Source organism: Megascapheus bottae, chromosome 12 (assembly GCF_031878675.1).
Source record: "Megascapheus bottae isolate mThoBot1 chromosome 12, mThoBot2.hap1, whole genome shotgun sequence".
In the NCBI taxonomy this organism is placed as follows: Eukaryota; Metazoa; Chordata; class Mammalia; order Rodentia; family Geomyidae; genus Megascapheus; species Megascapheus bottae.
In genome coordinates this window covers 57,758,444-57,778,612 of record NC_143520.1, presented here as the reverse complement: position 1 = coordinate 57,778,612, position 20,169 = coordinate 57,758,444, and the positions used below count along the sequence as shown (strand labels likewise).

General features: G+C 46.7%; 1 long non-coding RNA gene across 2 annotated transcripts in view; it reads right to left on the bottom strand.

The window, feature by feature from the left end:
* LOC150056610 (uncharacterized) overlaps positions 1–20,169 on the bottom strand; it is a 138,816-nt gene that overhangs the window by 40,446 nt on the left and 78,201 nt on the right. Inside the window, exon 1 of one of the 2 annotated variants that reach the window (XR_016537280.1) lies at positions 18,828–18,844. The exons of the other annotated variant lie outside the window; for it this stretch is intronic. This is a non-coding gene — a long non-coding RNA (uncharacterized LOC150056610). Of the gene's footprint in view, positions 1–18,827; positions 18,845–20,169 lie in introns of those variants that run through there. 2 annotated transcript variants of the gene reach the window in all.

Genomic DNA, 20,169 nt, shown 5'->3' with positions numbered 1-20,169 from the left:
CCACTAATTGAGCACTATGACTTACATATACTGTCTCATGTATAACCTACTACAGTCTCTTTTAGACATTACTGTCAGCAGTGTGTAGGCTAAACTCACAAAGCCAGGAAGTGCCTGGGAAGAACTGCAGGACGGGCCAGGTGCTCCTCGGGGAACAGCCTGCTGGGAGCCAGCAAACCCCACATAACATCTAAGAAGCCTTCTCCAGCAGACAGGATAAACGCTGCCTCCAAACACACAACCCCTCGGGGACTTTTAGGACATGTTCAGAAGAGACCAGAACATAGAACAAAACAGCCTACCCCAAAGCACCAGGTCTGTGACTTCCCTTTAAAACCCCTGTCTATAACATGGGGATCGTGGTGGCTCTCTGTAACTGGATGACTCTGACATGACAACAATTATAACTGGTACAATGGAGCAAGAATCCTGCCAGGCCTCACTCCATAAGCAGCTGGAAAGAAGGGCTATACAGAAGGCCAAACTTGGATTTACTGCTCTAACTTACAGGGGAAACATTGGAGACTGATGATGGAAAGGTTTGGGGGACATGGGCAAGTGGCTAATGGACACTTCCCCCTTACACAGCCATAGAGCTCACCTCTTACTGCCCTCACTCACAGGCCTAGATAAACATACCTTTAGAAAATACAAGAAGAATTAAAATGCACAATTCTGTGGTCCAGTCACCAGACAACCTAACTGGTATTCCAAGCTCAAACCAGCTTTCTGCCTCCTGCCAGCCTCTCGGGTGAGGACAGCCAGAACAGGCCTGCAGAACTGGAGTGTCTCCCACCCAGACTCTTCACACTTCACAAATACACCCCATGACCAACCAGAGAGTGCCAGACACCAACCTCCCAGGCACACTAGGCCAATGGGATTTGATCGGCAAATTAAGTGTCCATGGAACCAGGCACACTCATTTTAAAATAGATACCCGTGACCTACTTAAGTCTTCGAGTACCAGTCTCAAAGCCAAAAACAAGGAGACAGTGAGACAGGGCTGTTGACCTCCACTGAGCCCTGCACAAGCCTGGCTGTCCTGTTGGATGAAACATGCACTGCAATAGTGATGACTCAAAAAATGACTTCAGGATAGTAAGACAGGAACCCTGGCTTGAAAACAGCTGATTCAGATAGTCGTTGGAAAGTGAATAGTCACAAAGGTTGTGCCAACAACGTATTCCCCGTGACTCTCCCTATCCATCCATGTGCTATGTGGACCTCTGGCGACAGCTCTCATCTCATGGCAACTAGCCCTGACTGTGTGTCTTCCCTGTGAAGCAAGGGGGTCTCTGAGAACTATGTTTCTGCTTGCGTTGTGATGCTCCATGCAATGTCATCCATAGATGAGCAGGTGACTCTGAGCTTCCTCACAAACAGAGCTCAGCACCCAGACTCACATGTACTTAGGGCTATCTGCAGCATGGAGCCAAACAAAGACAGACAGGGAAAATTGACATATTGCAAGGCTACAAAAGCATTTGAAACAGGCGAATCAGAACAAATTTCTGTAAAACCCCACCACATCCACTATTAGGTCATCTAATGCCAAGTATACCAAGGAAATGCCACCTCACCAACTAAGCAAATGGTGGGGGAGCATGCTCATGGTCAAAGCAGAAGTTGAGCTCTTCCCATTCAAGCTCATCCTCAAGCCTCTGGGGTCAGCCGCAGAACCTCTTCCTCTCAGTACCATAGGCTCAAAATTTCCATCCATGAGACTTGCCCCCTCCACCCTTAGCCATCACCAGCCTAGAAGCAGGCAAATGAGGCACTCTGGTTGTACACGTAGAATTGAGGAAATTTAGGCCAAAAGCATGCCTACCACGTGGAAAATGAACACAGCACAGACCTACTCTACCTCCAAGTTTAATGTTCATTCTTCAAAATTCCACGACACAGTGCCCAGATCTGATGAAATGTAAGAGTGCTAGCCCTCATTCCTTCCATCACACCCTGCTGCTCTGCACATTGGACAGACAGAATCCCAGCACACCTTTCCCAGCATGACATCCCCCATGCTTCAGCTTCCTTCACAAAGACAACAGAAGCACCCAAACTGCCAGCCAATCATCCTGTCTCTGAGAAGTACATCTAACCCCTAGAAGTTTCAAAGGAGAGACACACAAAAGTAAATGGCTTTCTAGAGTCACTGGTGAGCACGGTAGGTAATTATGGACACCAACAGTCACAAACCAATGAGCTCAGAAAACGAAGTCCTTCTGAGTACCTGTGATCCTGCATTCAAATACTGGCTCCAAAACTTACCAGCTCTAAGACCTTAGAAGTACTTTGTTTTCCTAAGATTCAGCATCCTCATTTATAGGAATGAAATAATCTCATAGCTAACGTACTTATCATCACAGAACTGCATACTTAATGGTTAAAAAGGTAAATCTTATGTGATGTGTATTTTTTTCATATATTTTTATTGTAATTAATAGAAGGGTTACATTATATTCACCAGATAGAAGGTGCATTACTTCACATATATTGAGACCTTTTCTCATGGCTTGGTTCCCATTTCCCTCCCCCCCACCCCCACCTCTCATCTTGTTTTCCCCCCTTCCCTATCCAATTTCAAATAACCAAATACGCATTTATCCAATATATCAGATAACAAAGTGAAATACTGTAACAATATGAGATAACCAAGGGACAGCAAAAGAGATGAGAGACAACATAGTACATTAAGAACAACAATCACCATTGAGCCTATGTTTCTTTGAGTCTGGTTTACTTCACTTAATATGATTTTTTCTAAGTCTTTCCATTTCCTAACAAATGGGGCGATGTCATTCTTTCTGACAGCCGCATAGAATTCCATTATGAACAAATACCACATCAGGCCCTGAGTTCAAGCCCAGGACTGGCAAAAAAAAAAAAAAAAAAGATCTTCAGGCTGGGCTCCAAAGGCTCACACATGTAATCTTAGCTACTGAGGAGGGGAGAACTGAGGTTCATAGTTCAGAGTCAGCCTGGGCAAAAAAAAAAAAAGGCATATGAGACTCCTATCTCCAATTAATTAAAAGAAAAATCCAAAAATAGAGCTGCAACTCGAGTGAAAAAGCACTCACCATGAGCAAAAAACGAATCTCAGATGCAGTGTCTAGGCTCTGAGTTCAAGCCCCAAGACCAGCATTTTAAAACTTTTTTAATTTTTTTTTTTTTTTTTGCCAGTCATAGGCTTTAGCTCAGGGCCTGAGCCCTGTCTTTGGACTTTCTCAAGGCTAGAGCTCGACCACTTGAGCCTCAGCACCATTTTCAGCTTTTTTTTTTTTTTTCTATGCATGTGGTACCAAGGAATTGAACCCGGGTCTTTGTGCATGCTAGGCAAGCACTCTACCACTAGGCCAAACTCCCGGCCCCAGCATTTTAAAATTTAAAAAATTTTTTAATTGAAAGATTTTATCAACACTGATTTTTTAAAATTTTTTTAAAAGAAATAAGTGATTTTCATTCAGGGGGATTCATGTATACGTGTGTTTGTATGTGTATACATGCCAATATTGCAACTTAAACTCAAGGCCTCATATGCTTGCTTGACTTTTCTGTGCCAAGCTGATTCTCTACCACTTGAGCCACAGATCTACCTCCAGCTTTTTGCTGTAAAAAAAAGCTGTCCATTATGAGAAAGGTATCAATGTTTGTGAAGTAATGCACCTTCTATCTGGTGAATATAATGTAACCCTATTAATTATAATAAAAAATATATGGGGGGGAAAAGCTGTCCATGAATCTTTGCTGTAAAAAAAAAAAAAGCGTTCCATGAATCTTCAAAGAAACAACCATCCCATTAAAAAGTGGGCTGAAGAATTAAAGAGAGATTTCTCTGGAGGAAATAAGAATGGCCTATAAACACATGAAGACATGCTTAACCTCTCTGGGCATAAAAGAAATGAAAATCAAAACAACTCTGAGATTCCACCTCACTCCAGTTAGAATGGCCATTATCAAGAAATCTAATAACAGATACTGGCAGAGATGTGGCCAGGAGGGATCACTACTACAGTGTTGGTGGGAGTGTAAACTCGTTCAACCACTATGGAAAGCATGGCCATTCCTCAAAAGACTAAATAAACACAGAGCTTCCCTATAACCCAGCAATTCCATTCCTTGGCATTTACCCAAATGTCCAAAAACAAAGACATACTAAAGCCATTAGCACAACGATGTTTATTGCAGCACTATTTACCATAGTAAAGATATGGAACCAACCCAGATGCCCCTCAGTAGATGATTGGATCAAGAAGATGTGGTACTTATACACAATGGAATTCTATGCTGCCATCAGAATGACACTGCCCCATTTATAAGGAAATGGAAAGACTTGGAAAAAATCGTATTAAGTGAAGTAAGCCAGACCCAAAGCAACATAGGCTCCATGATTTCCCTCATTTGTAGTAATTAGTACACACCTAGGACTCTCCTAGCAGAGGATCACAATAGCTCAAAACCCAGGTACATAAGGTCATATGGGATGAGACTAAATGAAAGGATCTCCAGGATATAGAACTGAGCTTTATCTTGTACGATTGTTGTTCTTAGTGTACTATGCTATTTCTCTCCTCTTTTTTTGCTCTTATGGTTAATCTCATATTGTTACTGACTTTGTTACCTAGTATATTGTGTATCTGATTATTTGAAATAGGAAAGGGAAGGGAGGAAAACAAGATGATTGGGAGGGGTTTAGGGGGGAGGGAAATGGGGACAAAAACATGAGAAGGGGTATCAATGTGTGAGAAGTAATGCACCTACTACCTGATGTATGTAACTGTAACCCCTCTATACATTATCCCAACAAAGAAAAAAATTTAAAAAAAGCTTTCCTTGAAAGCTGGGTGCCAGTAGCTCGTGCCTATAATCCCAGCTATTCAGGAAGCTGAGATCTGAGGATGGAGGTTCAAAGCCAGCCTGGACATAAAAGTCCCCATAAGACTCTTTATGTCCAATTTAACTTTTCAAAAATCAGAAGTGGCACTGTGGAGAAGTGGCTCAAGTAGTGGAGCCCTAGGGCTGAGCACAAAGAGGCTCAGGAATAGCACCCAGACCCTAAGTTCAAGCCCTACAACCAACCAAAACAACAACAAAAAAGCCCATGAAATAAGCAATAAAGAGTTTCACAGACTTTTTTACCCAGCTGGCTTCAAACCAAGTTTCTTATATCTCAGCCTCCTGAGTAGCTATCATTACAGACAAGAATGAGCCACCAATGCTCAGCAAAAATAATCTTCATAATGAAGAATAAGTAAGACATTGAAAAGACTTGTTTGATGTACAGTAAGTCCTAATAAGTAGCTCTTTACATTGATTAGTTGATTTTGATTGCTCTTAATGCCAGGTGCCTGTGGTTCAAAGCTATAATCCTAGCTACTCAAGAAGGTATGAGGATCGCAGTTTGAAGCTAGCCTTGAAAGCAAAGTCTATGAGACTCATTTCCAATTAACCACTAAAAAGTCAGATGTGGAGCTGTGGCTGAAGCAATAGAGCTCAGAGACAACCCTGGGCCCTGAGTTCAAGCCCCAAGATCAGCACAAAAAAGAAAAAAAAAGGCTGGATGCGGTGGCTCACTCTTGTAATCCTAGCTGCTACTCAGGAGGTTGAGATTTGAGGATCAAAGTTCAAAGCCAGCCAGGGCACTAAAGTCCATGAGACTCTTATCTCCAATTAATCACTTGAATTCTGGAAGTGGTACTGTGGCTCTAGGGGTAGGGCGGTAGCCTTGAGGTGAAGAGCTCAGGGACATCGCCCAGGCCCAGAGTTCAAGCCCCACGACCTAAAAAAAAAAAAAGATAGTAATGAGATAGTAGTGAGATTTGTACTCAGAGCTTTGAACTTGCTAGGTACTGCTATAATAGTTTTTCTTATAAAAACAAATACATGTATACTGCAGAAAATGCCAAAAAGCACCCAAGGAATAAATCTCCGATAACACTAAACATCACAGATAACCACTGTAAATATTTCATATTTTCCCCAGGCAGCTATTTCTTAAATTTACAATGTACTACATATGCAATCTGATCCATTCCCTGCCTTACTTGTAACACAGAAATCATTCTCACAATATCTAGAAACTGGGCCTTTGTTCACCCCCAAAGATCAAGTTGTGTGAAACTTGAGAACAGGGAGACAACTGCCTGCAGAGCCAGAGCAGAGATTTGGTCAAATCCTCTGCACCTGGTCTTCTCTCCCCCCCATTCCCCATCACTTACCCAGGAAGTATGAACCCTGGAGAGCTAGCCAGTCAGTAAGAGAGAGATGGAGAGACAAAGAATATGTTTCTCCTTCTAGAAAGACCTGCTTTTGCATGATTCTCAAGTGACCAAAGAAAGAGAGCAGAGAGAAGAGCTGTCTAGAGGGGAAGAGGCAAGCTCCCAGAAAAGGGAGACGCTCAAACCCATCATTTCAACCCTTTCAGGCTAAAGATCAGACACTGAGCCCCAGGGAGGCAAGTGACTGTCCCAGGCAGCAAGGGATGGATGAGACCAGAACTGGGCACGACAGACTCCATCTGCAGACAGAACACTGTGCTCTCAAAGCTCTGGGCTAAATCACAGCAGGCAGCCAAGAAAAGATGTCTGGGGCCTACATCCAAAAATGATCTATCAACAAGTATTTACTTACCAAGTGTGTGGGATACAGCAACAGAGAGCAATCCCCAGGGCCCAAGACAAGGAGGGTGTTTCATGGGAACACTGGGTGCCTTGCCTGGCCTCTAGTCTCACTCCCGAGCAAGCCTCTCCGCGGTAATCATAACAGAGACAAAGCCAGGCCCCACTGCCTACGAGTCAAACTCCTGGGCAGCCCAGACAAAGAAAGGCCAGGCAATTTTAAAAAGTTCCTCTAAGGAAGTTCTCCTTCTAGCTAGGAGAAAAGACCCCAAATGCAACTCGAGGAGAAATCACGCCTCTGAGCACAGCTGCAGTGCGCACTGAGAGAGTCTCTAAAACTTTAATTTTGTATGAGTGTGTTTTGCTTGGGAAGAGAGAATGAGTGAGCAGTCCTTCCAAGGCAACTCCCAAAATACTAGAAGAGTGGCTGCTGCTGGCACAGGGGAATTCTATTCCCATCTCTGCTTATACACAATTATCCCCTAAAGTCATGTTGTTCCAAGGGGCTGTGGTAGCACAGACACCCACACAGCCTTCCCCAGTGAGTTGCTTCTGGTACTTTCACCCCCGGCCCACTCCTCTGGAACCCTCATTACACAGAGGCAGGCCCTTTCCTTTGGAAGCTCTAAGAGGAAATTCCACATCAGCCAGATAAAGGTAATTTCCCCTCAATCTGACGCCAAAGAAACTGAAGTTACAATTTCCTCAGTAGCCAGACAAATTGACCCACCCCGCCTAAGACGACCCCCGCCAGGTGCCCTGAGGTCAAGTCTCCACCTCAATAACTGAGGCTCACCTGGCAAGCTGAAGTATTCTTATGACCAGAACCAAGTTTGAAACTTGGTAGGCCCGTTATGAACGTCTGCAGGGTGGCCACACGTACCATTTCCTGGCAGCCTTGCCACAGCCTGGTCTTGTTTACTGTCCTCTCCACATGCAGTTTGTGTTTGGGGATGCCTACTAACAAAGCCATGTAGGAGAGAGAGCATGGCGGAGAAACAAAAAGAATGGTGAATCCATGTTCAGTAGAGCACTAACGTTTTGATGTGTTCGTGTATGTGTTAGTGGGGCCTGAACTCAGGACCTCATGCCTGCTAGAGAGGTGGTTCCACCACTTGAGCAACACTCAGAATACCTGGAATTTCAGAATACCTGGAATTTCTTTTCCTGCCTCTAGACTTAAACTGAAAAACCAGCTTTCAGGCACTCAGACCTTGCAGTTTTCACAGTGGAACAGAAACCCTTAGCTCTCCTGATTCTTGGGCCTACAGATTTGGACTAGCCTCTTGCCGATTGCAGATCCTGGGACTTAGCTCCATAGCCCTAAGGCCAGCACCCCATAACAAATCTCTTGAAACACACACCCTAGCTGGCTGAGATTCTCCAGAAAGCATGATGCCGTGAGCTCACACTGCTGCACAAATCTATTAGTTCTCTGCCTCTGGAGAACCCTGACTAATACTACACAGAAAGAAACTAGAGCTATGCGGCCACAAGCCAAAACCACCACAGCCTGCCAGCAACTGGAGCAGCTAGGAGAGAGTCTTGGAACACATTCCCTCAGAACCTCCAGAACTGGGTTAGAAAACACTTGTTCAAGACACCCAGTGTCCAGCATTTTGTTACATTAACATAATATTATATACCATAATCATTGTGAGTAGAAAATAAAGCCCCCACAATAGCAGGATTTTGGCTTCTTCTGTTCTTGGTAAAACCAAGAACAGCAACCAGTACCTGGTTGGTACCAGTACTTGGTACATATTTGCTGAGTGAATTCTCACTGAACAGAGATCAGCTTAGAAGGCCAAAATGAGAAGCAAATATCCCACTGTCTCTCAGAGGCAGAAGAGCCAGGTGGGGAACTGAATTGGGACCTTGTTCCTTTATCTGACACAGAGATGTAAATATTACACAAATAACATTCAGCTCTCCCAGGATAGCTGCTCCACAGGCTGTGTGGTAGACAGAAAGGCAAGACCAAGTTCAGAACAAGGTACTTCCCCTCTGGAGACTCAGTATCCTTAGCTGGCAAGGGCCAGGTAGATTAAAAGCTAAGTCCATCTTCCCTCTGAGCAGTAAGCAAGGCTTGCTTTAATTTACACTGCTTCAGGTAACTTTCTCAGACCTCCAAAGGCAGGGCAAAGTCTCTGCTGACCGCCAGTTAGGACAATCTCTTCCGTACAGATCACATAGTACTCTGGAATCTCTCACCACAGGGCACTGTCATCCCATCTGAACAGTTCGTTTTTTCACACATCATCTAGGTTTATATGGCAAGCCTCTGTGTCTGTGACTGCAACCCAGAAGGGCTGCCCAGGTCCCACAGCATCCTTACTGGGTTCCCATTGTCTCCCAGGCCCACCCACCAAGCTCAGCTCCCAACAGCAAAGTTTCTTTTTCCTCCTTTGGACCCTAGAATCCTGGGTTCCTCTGTAAGTCTTGGCTGCAGCTTTCTCCCATTCAACCTGCAGGTTGATGTAAACACCAGGGACCAGGAGAGGGAGCCCAGCAGGACATCACTGGAAGCTGGATCTCTAAAGTAGAGGTCCCCTCTGTACTTCCGTGACCTCACATTACAAAAGCACAATTAAAACTCCGTAGTTCTTTTTGCCTGTGTCAGGAAACAGGTAAATGTATGACAATGTAGAAAAGAAGGAAAGAGTCTCAACTCCCCAGAGGCTGAGATCTGGGCCCACTTCCTGCCAGCAGTGTGGTTTGGGGCCAGCACTGCATCTCTTAGGGTCTTACTCAACCACCTCCAAAGAGGGGAGGGAGGAGGTACTAGGTCCCCAGCATTCATTCTATCCAAAAGCAGGGGCTCTGGTTTGTACCTAGGGGTGGTATAAAAGGAGACATACAAACTTACTGTCCTGCTGGACTGCCTACCACCTCTACCCTTCTCTTTTTCATTTTCTCTCTCTCTCTCTCTCATGGGGTGAGTGGCAGGGTTTGTGCTAGTAAAGGGACTTGAATTCACGGGTTAGGCCTTGTCTCTTAATTATTTCACTCAAGGCTGGCACACTACCACTTAAACCACAGCTCCTCTTCCAGATTTTTGCTAGTTAACTGGAGACAGGATTCTCATACTTCTCTGCCTAGGATGGCTTTGAACCATGATCCTCATATCCCAGCCTCCTGAGTAAGTAGGATTACAGGTGTGAGCCACCAGTGAGTGCCCAGCTCTTCACCCTTCTCTCACTCCCAGAACTCCAGCACTTATCTGTCTCCAGGCAACCACTGATCTCCTGACCTCAGCCTGTAATGTTACCAGACTATTTTTTTCTTGTTTTTCAGACTCTATTTTTACACTGAACAAATGCGCATTCATTCATTTTTTAAATCTGTGTATTAAGGAAAAGAGAACACAAACAGAAGCAACTGAAAATATGTACTTACTAAGCAATATGTCAGAACTATACAAACATCACTCTGAATCCTTGCTATCACCCTGTGAGGTTGACACTAATATTCTTAGATTCCAGGTGAGCTCACTGAGGTTCAGAGTCTCAGTCTGACAGCCATAAAGGCTGGATAGGAGCTGGGTTTCAGGATGGCCTGGCTCTTGAATCTGGTCCCTACCCCAGGCTGCCTGTCACAACTCTGCTCTGGCATCTCTCAGCAGCAAGCAAAGGACACTCATCCGGTAAGCCAAGACGTCCCAAAAGTCCCTGGTATCCTCCAGGCAATTCAGCCTGGGGGCTCAGTACCACAAGGACCCTAACTGTTCAGGATTCCATGAGCTCCTTGACCAGCCTGCTGCACAGGTCCCCTGACAACCTGCCAGAGCTTCTCCCCAAAGCACCCCAGTAGCCGGCTACCTGTCAAAACATCCCACAGCAGGCCAGAAGAGAGGTTAAGAGACACACAGCTGCCAAGAGACCTGCCTACACACAGAACTGTACCTCAATGCATCCCACAGGCTTCCCAGGAGCAACAGCACCTGGCTTCCCCGCTCTCAGTCTCCCAGCTCTCCTGACTACCTGCCTCAGCAATGCGGGCCTAGGTCCACAGGGGTGAGATTCTGTGTCATCTCTGACGTGGTGTACCAACATGAAAGGGTTCTGTCATTGACGCAGCCTATGGGAGAAGTGGAGGGAGAGGTGGAGGGAGAGGTGGGGAGAGAATGTGCAGCAAAGAACACTTGCTTCCTTCCAGAGGCCATTCTGCCACCCCTGGACACTCAATGTTCACAGCACTGTGCAGAGCCACAGCGGGCCCTGCAGGCTCAACTCTACCATGTCTATGCACCTACCCTGCCCTGAAACCCTAAGATGTCACCATGCAACTCCATAACTGCATGAGTAATCAAGAAAATGCCCAATGAACACCATCTATTTGTGTCACAAGTAGAATGGCAGACAATGAGGAAAAGGGAAGCTTCCTACACTACTGGTAGTGAGACCAGATCTCTGGAGAAGCTAGTATGGGCATTGTTGCAGCATTTAAAAGGAATACCACATTCAACTGCTAATTCTACTCCTAGGGAAACCCAGGCACACTTGATATGCATGCATGAAGGCTATCATACCAAAACTTCATGCGTTCTTATATTCAATAGGAAACCAATTCATAAAGTATAATATACTTACAACATACTTTGTAGACAAGCAGAAGAACTACAGAAAAGATGCATGCATTTCATGAACATATTTTGTTCATGTGTAAAAGAGAAAGAAGCCAGGTAGAGTTAGGAGTTTGGCCTAGTGATAGAGTGCTTGCCTAGCATGCACAAAGATCTGAGAAAGCCCAACGACAGGGCTCAGACCCTGAGTTCAAGCCCCGGGACTGGCCAAAAAAAAAAAAAAAAGAAAAAAGCAGCAGGGGGCTGGGAGTTTGGCCTAGTGGTTAAAGTGCTTGCCTAGCATACATGAAGGCCCCGGGTTCGATTCCTTGGTACCACATACATAGAAAAAAGCCGGAAGTGGTGCAGAGGCTCAAGTGGTAGAGCTCTAGCCTTGAGAAAGTCCAAGGACAGTGCTCAGCCCTGAGCTCAAGCCCAGGACTGGCAAAAAAAAAAAAGCAGCCAGGTGCCGGGGCTCACGCCTGTAATCCTCACTTCTCAGGAGGCTGAGATCTGAGGACAGCAGTTCAAAGCCAGGCTAGGCAGAAAAATCTGTGGGATTCTTATCTCCAATAAACTACTTGACACTGTGGCTAGCAGTACAGTGCTACCCTTGAGCACAAGAGATTCAGGAATAGCGCCCAGGCCCTGAGTTCAAATCCCAGGACCAGGGAAGGAGGGAAGGAGGGAAGGAGGGAAGGAGGGAAGGAGGGAAGGAGGGAAGGAGGGAGGGAGGGAGGGAGGGAGGGAGATAGAGAGGGAGAGGCAAGAAAATCTCTCATATAGGCCTTCTACACAGTCTGACTATAGTTTCAGGATATACATGCAAGTGTTAAAACTAGTGACCCCTGAAAACACAGCAGGGAGGTAAAGGCTGGGGGAGAGGCCAGTGGGAAGAGAGCCCCATGTGTCTGCCAGATCTTCTATATAATTTGAATGGAAGGGCAGGGTCAAGAGCAGAAGATATTCACATATTGTCTATATTATTTATGAGAAAAGCAACAGACCTGATTGTAAAGCCACAATCCGAGCAAATGGCTGCACCAACACATAGGTTTCCGTTCCTTTCTCTAGGGCCAAATTGAGGCTCACAGATAAGGTCCACACCCAATTTCTAAGTCTGCAATGCTAGAAAGGGAAGGAAATGTGGAATGCACAGGAAAACTCTCAGGTACAAGCGCTGGAGAAATTCAGCAGGTGTAAGGCCTTCCTCCCGGACAAGGACTGAGTGAGAATTCTTGGGCTGGACATGTAACTGAGTGACATAGCACTCATCTCATGGGTGTTGAGTCCCCAGAAGCATAAAAAGGGAAAGGGAGAGAGAAGAGAATTCTCTCCTCCTAGCAGAGGGAGTTCTCATTGTTTCCAACCCAGCTGTTCCCAAGCAAGCCAAGGAAAAGCCAGGCCAAACTGTCTTCCCAGCAGTGTGCTGGCTCCTGGTCATGCGGCCAAGAGCAGCAGCCCCAAAGCCCAGTCATTGGAGTCCTTCCACTTCGGCGAGCAGCCCAGGCATCTTCTCGCACTCCCCGCTGAAACCTAAACTGCACCCATACACAAATCAGATGCTTCTGCCAACGGAACAGCAGCTACGTAGGGAAAGAGACAAATCAATGGTTTCCTGGCTAAATTATATTCTTTCTGCTTGCCAGAGCAGTGACAGTGCTATAGACTTAAACATTTGATAAATATATACTTTTCCTTCCTGATAATTAAACACACACACACACACACACACAAATTAAGCATGGAACAAAAACAGCCAAGAGGCTTTGCTTAGGACATGATGTTCAAGAGGTAGATAAGACAGCTAACATCTGCAGGCAAGAACTCTTTACCAATTACCACATATGCCTGCCTGGCAAATGTTCCTGCCACATATGATGTTTAAAATGTCGGTTAAAGGGGGTCAGGGAGAGGTGTCCTAGGAGGAAGAGAGGTCACTTCTCAGAGGGAAAAGAAAACAAAACAACAACAACAAAAAAAAAGTGGAAAGCAGGTGAGCCGAAATCTATGCAGTGTGGCTCCTCAGATAAGTCTGTCTCTGATGAGGGCAGGAAGCAATCCATCCGAGACACAGCTGCCTCCTCAGTTAGAGTACAACCCGGATAAGGTCAGAACCCAGCCAAGTCAAGCACCAGCTGAAGGGGCAAGAACATTACGCAAGCCAGAAAGCAGAAGTCCAATATCTGGCACAAACTAAGAAGACAACACAAGACCAGTACAATAGTATAATCCTATCATCAGAAACAGCCAATCATCTCTCCTTGTGCTCTGATTTTGGTCCACCTGACTTGGCCTGGTCCCATGGAGACCAGAGAAACCTCACCCACCATCAACCCTTTCCCAGTCAACCCCACCAAGGACAGAGAAGCTCTGAGGTCACAGATAGTGCTGGGACTACTGCTGCGGTGGGTATCCTAGGAAACCAGGAATATTAAGCACACACCATACCTAATGAAGACTGCTTTCCTTGGCACTTTCGGTTCACTTCAAGTTTCTAATGCTCAAAACCACCATCTCTCTAAATGGGGTCTGATGAGCCTGACTTGTCCTTAGATGACTCTGGAAACATAGGACAATAAGGCCAAGGGTAGGCAGAAAGAGAAGACCCTACCAGGTTGACTCAGACTCCTGTCTCCAGCTATCTGCAAAAGATCCTGAAGGAGGCAATTCTGGCTACTGCAGAGACTGTTTTCAGTCTCTATGGAGTTAGTATCTGCCACCAGCTCAGAGCTACTGTGGGAAGAAGGGTTCAGATTTAGTCTACCTTCTCCCAACTCTAAAATGCAGAAGAACTGGGCTCTGATTTCAATATGTCCTCAGTCCTCTACCCACACTGCCACTGTCTTCAAGATTTGCATCTAAGCCCTTGTCCTCTCCCAATATGATTCCTTTTTTTCACACCTCATTTCCACTTGCTACACTTTGTACACCTCAGAGTCCACTGAGCAATCTTTCTAGATTCAGATATAGACTTGAGCTTTCCCTATGAAAACGCCAGTTGCCGGGCAGCAAACCAGGGTCTGCAGATTGGGATTCCTGAAATAGGGGGCAAGGACTAGAAAAAATAGGAGACAAACAGATGGGGTTCAGGAGGGCTACAGCCCAAATCAGGAGCCACAGCTTAAGAAGCCTGTAGCCCAAGACGGTAGCCCAGTTTATTTCAAGTTCTGACCTTAAATACACTTCTTTAAACTAGGGAACTGCCAGGGGCTACATTCGTACAAACAGTACCAAGTCTCAAATAGGTTGAATGAGAAGCTATCAAGTCCCAAACAGGTTAAATGAGAAGCTATTGACACAGCCCAAAATCATGATAAGAGCTTACTTCCTTGTGTACTCAATTGTGCGGGTCCAAGGTCACTGACCCCACAGTCAGTCCCCAACACATCTATAGGACAGAGGCCTCATCCTCAGCAGGGTGGGCAAAGCGCCTGTCTGCTCTGCAGCATGTAAGCCTAGGATTCTGTGCCCTACAGATGACCGCCAACTCTAAGGTTAGCCATGCTTCTACACCATCTCTATGTGATCAACATCTCAGATCCACTCTGTAAGGATTGAGCCCAAGCTGTGATCAACACCTCTACGACCTCCAAGCTGGCTGGGAAGGGTGTGCCATCTCCATACCACCTCCTCCTAACAATACATGGACAAGACTTAACCAGAGAGAAAAGATGGCATGTAAGGTGTGTGTGTGTGTATGTGTGTGTGTGTGTGTGTGTGTGTGTGTGTGTGTGTGTGTATCAAAAGTAGGCTGTCAAAATATGAAAGAAACTGAAACAACATTGTCAAAACATGTGAAGAGGGAAAGAAGAAGGGAAAAAGGAAACATTTTTTTACAGGGAAGGAAAGCTTTAAGAATCTACAGTGTTTTGAACTTCATTTGTTTCAAGGATTTAGAAAGATGACACCCCAAAGGCTCACAAATGAGATACTTCTGAGATACTTCTTTAAATTAAAAAAAAAAAACTATTTCTTAATTAATATCTTCAGGGAACCAAGAAGTGCTTTTATAGACTGACTGAATCTTAATAAAATTCTCAGAGAAGTTCTGGCACCAGTCACAACAAACACCCTCTTGGAATTTAATTTCCTTTTCAGCACACAACTTTCTACGGAAACTCATTTATGATGCCACCACACCAGTCAATCTGCCTGAAGCACAAAAACTTCAAAGTCCCTTAACAGAACCTCGTAGGACTAGGTGGAAATTAGACCCATATTTAACCAAATCTTATAGCCAACAGATTCTTCCCCACTCTAAACTTTCCAGCTTGTACTGTCAGCCACACTCAACTTCTCCATCGCCCCCTACCTTGGCCCCTCCCACCATATACAACAGCTTTCCCAGTCCCTCCTTGCAGCTATAACCCCCCACCCAACTCAGTAACTTTTCATTGTCCAATAAACGAATGACAAAAGTCCACAAAATGAGCAAAAGAATAGTAGCTATATCCATCTTACCAAAAAAAAAAAAAAAAATCCTGTCCAATCTAGCTTCTGGTTTAGGTCAGATCCTTCCTTTTGGATTAGATTATCCCTGGCATAGGCATTGTGTATTCTGGGGGAAGGGCAGCTAGAATTATTCATAAGAACAAAAATGTACTTTAAAAGCCTTTTTCCCCCAGAGGACAATCCCTGCTGGAAGACTTAATCAATGCCATTATCTGGAGTGCTTGCAAGAAGGGAAAGGAATGGCCAGCCTTTACTGAGCGCTACTGCAGTTCACAGGTGCAGACTGCCCATGGAAAATAAGGCACAGCACTGCCTGACTTCCATTGCAGAAATGATCTCACAAGACAAAACAATGTGCTCAGGGTTTACATTGGACTCACAAGACTCCTGAAATTACTCTGCTCCAATCCACATATTGTTCCCAGCGTCCACTGGTAGTTATGTTATATTAAAGAGAACTTCGGGCCGGGAGTTTTGCCTAGTGGTTAGAGTGCTTGCCTAGCATGCACGAAGACCCAGGTTCGATTCCTTGGTACCACATATGTAGAAAAAAGCCGAAGTGGTGCTGAGGCTCAAGTGGTAGAGCTCTAGCCTTGAGAAACTCCAAGGACATTGCTCAGGCCCTGAGATCAAGCCCAGGACTGGCAATAAATAAATAAATAAATAAAGAGAACTTCACAACTTACATGTGACTTCTCAAACACATAATCTCATTCCATCATCATAACCCTTAAGAGAGCTAGGGATTTCTTGCCCACCACTACAAAAGGATCCATCTGGATTCAAAGATCATCAGTAACTCCAGGGAACCTGCAGTAATAGTAATACAGCTGTATCCTCTAACCTGCCTCAGGGTACCTGACAATGGAAAGAACACCAATGACTATTATTAAGAAGATGGTCTCTGTTTAGTTAGCCTCAGTTAGACTATTATCTATACACAGACCACAAGAAACATTTTGAGGTTCCAATCTAGCTAGTCAAGTCTTTATTTGTTCAAAGTATCATTTTACTTCAAATTCAAAGACAACCAGTGACTATAGCTTCCTAGAAACTGAATCTCCTGTCCCCCCCCCCAAAAAAAATACTGAAATAATGTCATCAAACTCAACATGCATTTGAAAGTTAACAGTAGAAGAGTGCTGGCTTATAACAAAATTATCATGGCTTGATCATGAATGTGCTATTTGGCCCTAGTCATTTCAATTCTGTGCATCCAAACATTGCAGAAGTTTTAGCAAGGGGTTACGCAGTCTTTATATCCAGTGGAGGAGAAAGGACCCACGCTGATTGGCAGTTGTGCTAGTTTACTTACTGTATTTCTTGAAAAGAAGCAAGGTTAGTTCAGAAATGCCACTAGTAATAGAATCAGCTAACTACTACGAAGGCCAGAATAGGAAAGATGGCAGAGGTGTAATTGCACAAGGACCCCAACATGACTCAGAAACAGCCTGTTAACAAAATGAGACCTTTGGGGTTGTTCTTCCAGTAAGAACCCACAAGCACCAATCCAACCTGGCATTCACACCAGGCTCTAAGGTAAACAATTAATGAAAGGTCAGGTGATAAACATTTTTCTAAGCACAGCTAGCAAAGACAGTCTGAGAACAGTATTTGCATACATCTAATACCAATTAGTATGTTTTACTTTTTGAATCTTCCTTGTTTCTCAGCTGTTTTCTTTTAAGTAGATCCTAATTTCAGTATAAAAAACATGAGGTCTATTTTGTGTGGGTGCTTTAGTCTCATAAGGAGTCTTCCCACCCCACCCCCAAACCAAGTACTGTCCCCATCAAATTATCTAGCTTGGTTTTTGTTTTGTTTTGTTTTTGTTTTTCCCCTGAGGTTATATTATTGTTTTTAACCCAAGGCCTTGAACTCTTGCCCCAAGTTTAGAGCTCTACTATTTGAGCCACACCTCTACTTCTTTTTACTGGATTACTGAGTTAGGAGTCTTGGAATTTTTTTTTTCCTTCAAACCACAATCCTCAGTCTCAATCCCCTGAAATTGCAGCCGGGTTTATAGGCATCAGTCACCCTGGCATAGCTTTATCTAGCTTTTTATTTTTCTAACTCTTTTTATATCCCATTTCACAGATAAGGAAACTGATGTTTTGAAAGGGCAAATCAAAGGTCATTCTTCTTTGGTAACACTTCTAGACTGCCAACAAGGACTTCTGAGGCCCAGTCTGGGCTTCCAGCTATCTCTATTGAAAGTGACCTGGCATGCCGATGTCTAGAATACAAAGTTCACTTGGGATGAAAGAAGAAAAAGGAAAAAGAAGCCAATATGTCTTCTGTATCTACAGGGCGCCATGCAGATCGTTCTACAATAGACTACCCAGCCTCTCCAGAACCACTTGTTTCAGACCTGAGCCAAAGCAGGGAGGCCCCGGGCGGCGGCGGGCCCACAGCACGTGGGGCCCGGCTTTCCCGGCACACGGGTGGGTGTGCACCGAGGGGAGATTTTTCGGGTAGTGAAGGCTTTCATGCAGCCCAATCCCGTCTCCTCTGCAACACCCCTAAAACTCATGTCACCCAGGACTGACCTCCCACAACTTTCCCCGGACCGAGAGCCCCGCAGCGTGAGCGGGGAAGGCGGCGGCGGGGTGGCGCGGGGACTCGGCACCGGGCTCGCACGACCCGAGCGCCCCGCTCCATCCCCGGGCGCCACCGGTGTCCCCGGCACGGCGCCGTCACCTCCCCGGCGTCGGCCGGCGGCGCCCCGGACCGGCGCGGTGCGGCCCGGCTTCCCACGGGCCCCGGGCCTCCCTCGATGCACACCGCCCGCGGGATCCCCGCCAGCACGCGGGATCTCCGCCAGTCCCCGGCCCACTCCGCGCGGGAAGCGGCGCGCGCCCCTTCCGCCTCCCGCCTTCCCGGGCCGGGTCCCCCGCCGCCGCGCACCCGCACTTCCCGCCCGGCCCACGCGGGGCTCGCGGTCCGCCCCAACTTTTACCGGCCTAAGCCCGGGCCCCAGAGCCGACGGGCCGCCGACCCACCCCACCCCCCACCCCGGCCACCTCGCCGGCGGCGCGAGTTGCGCGCGGGACCCCGGGAGCCCCGGCCTCGCTCGGCAGCCCTCCGCGAAGGCGGAGGCGGAGCCCGTGTGGCGGGAAGCGCGCGGGGTCGGCACCGCACCCCGGGGTCCCGCGCCCGCCCCGCCGTCCTCCCGCCCCGACACCCACCTGCCGCCGCCGCCGCCCGCACTGCCGGGAATACGTGGCAGGGGCCGCCGCTCGCCGCTCGCCTCCCGCCGCGCCCGCCGCGCTCGCCTCGCCTCTTCCCGGAGCCCGCGCGGGCGGCTCCGCGCGCCGGACCGCAGCGCCAAGCGCCCTCTGCCGCCGGGAAGCCGAATCCCGCCCTAACCCTAACCCGCCGCGGAGCCCGGCCCGGCCCCCCGCCGCCCCCCAGGCACGGCGCCCGCACCCGCCACGCGCGCACGCCCCGGTCGGGGACGGCCCCGCAGCCCGGCCCGCAGCCCGGCCCCGCGCCCCGAGCGGGGCTTGGCCGACTCCACGGACCCACAGCAGCCCTGTGCTCTGGCTGTGGCAATGGATGGCTCGTGATTTAGCATAAACACGTGGTGGTCTGGCACTTCCTAAGCCACGCAGGGCCCAGAGCTAACTAAATAGTAGTCAGGAATTGCAGACCAATGCACAGGTTCCTTTAATCGACCATTTAAAAGCTAGTTCATCTCCTTGGGCCACAATTAACTCATGTATAAATTAAGAATGAAACCTACCCCCTAGGGTTATTGTGAGGATTCATTGAAATCATGCACTGCAATGAACTTTGCACTGCCTTGTTTCTATTATTACTGCTCTAACAGGTGCTAAAAACCTACGTGTTTATAAGGCTACCTTTTCCCCTGAGAACAATCTTAAACCGGTTTGGGCCGTGTGTTTGGGTGGTTGGGGTGGGAGGGGAGGTTGCTTTTATTTTTGTGATGGTACTAGTGCTTGAACTTGAGGCCTGGGAGCTGTCCCTGCGTTTATTTGCTCAAGGCCAGCATTCTATCACCTGAGCCATAGTATTATTTGCATCTTTTTTGGTGGTCAATTGAAGAATCTCATGGCTTCAAACCTCAGTCCTTAGATCTCAGCCTCCTGAGTAGCTAAGATCACACGTGTGAGCCACTGGCGCCTGGCCACATCTTGGGTTTTTTTGTTTGTTTGTTTGTTTGTTTTTTAAGGGCTGAAGAACAATTATTCTGTAGGTTTTACTCCCCAGTTTCTGAGGCCAACCTCTTAATGAACAAGTACTTAGTTTCCTGATTTGGAAAGCAATAGTGATCAGTTGGGGGCGGGGGTTCCTGTGACTGCTTCTTCCTGACTTCTCCCTGTGCTTTTCAAACACTCCTAAAAGAACCTTCTCCCTTATCCACACATAAAGCAGCAGTACAGTTGGAACAGGTTAGTGAGAGAGAAGGCTGAAACTCTCCTAGTCACACCCTAGGAGGCAGCCAGGAGTCCCATCTCGCACCCAGTATCTCCCAAGGAATATCTCCTTGGGGTTAATTTGTGGTCA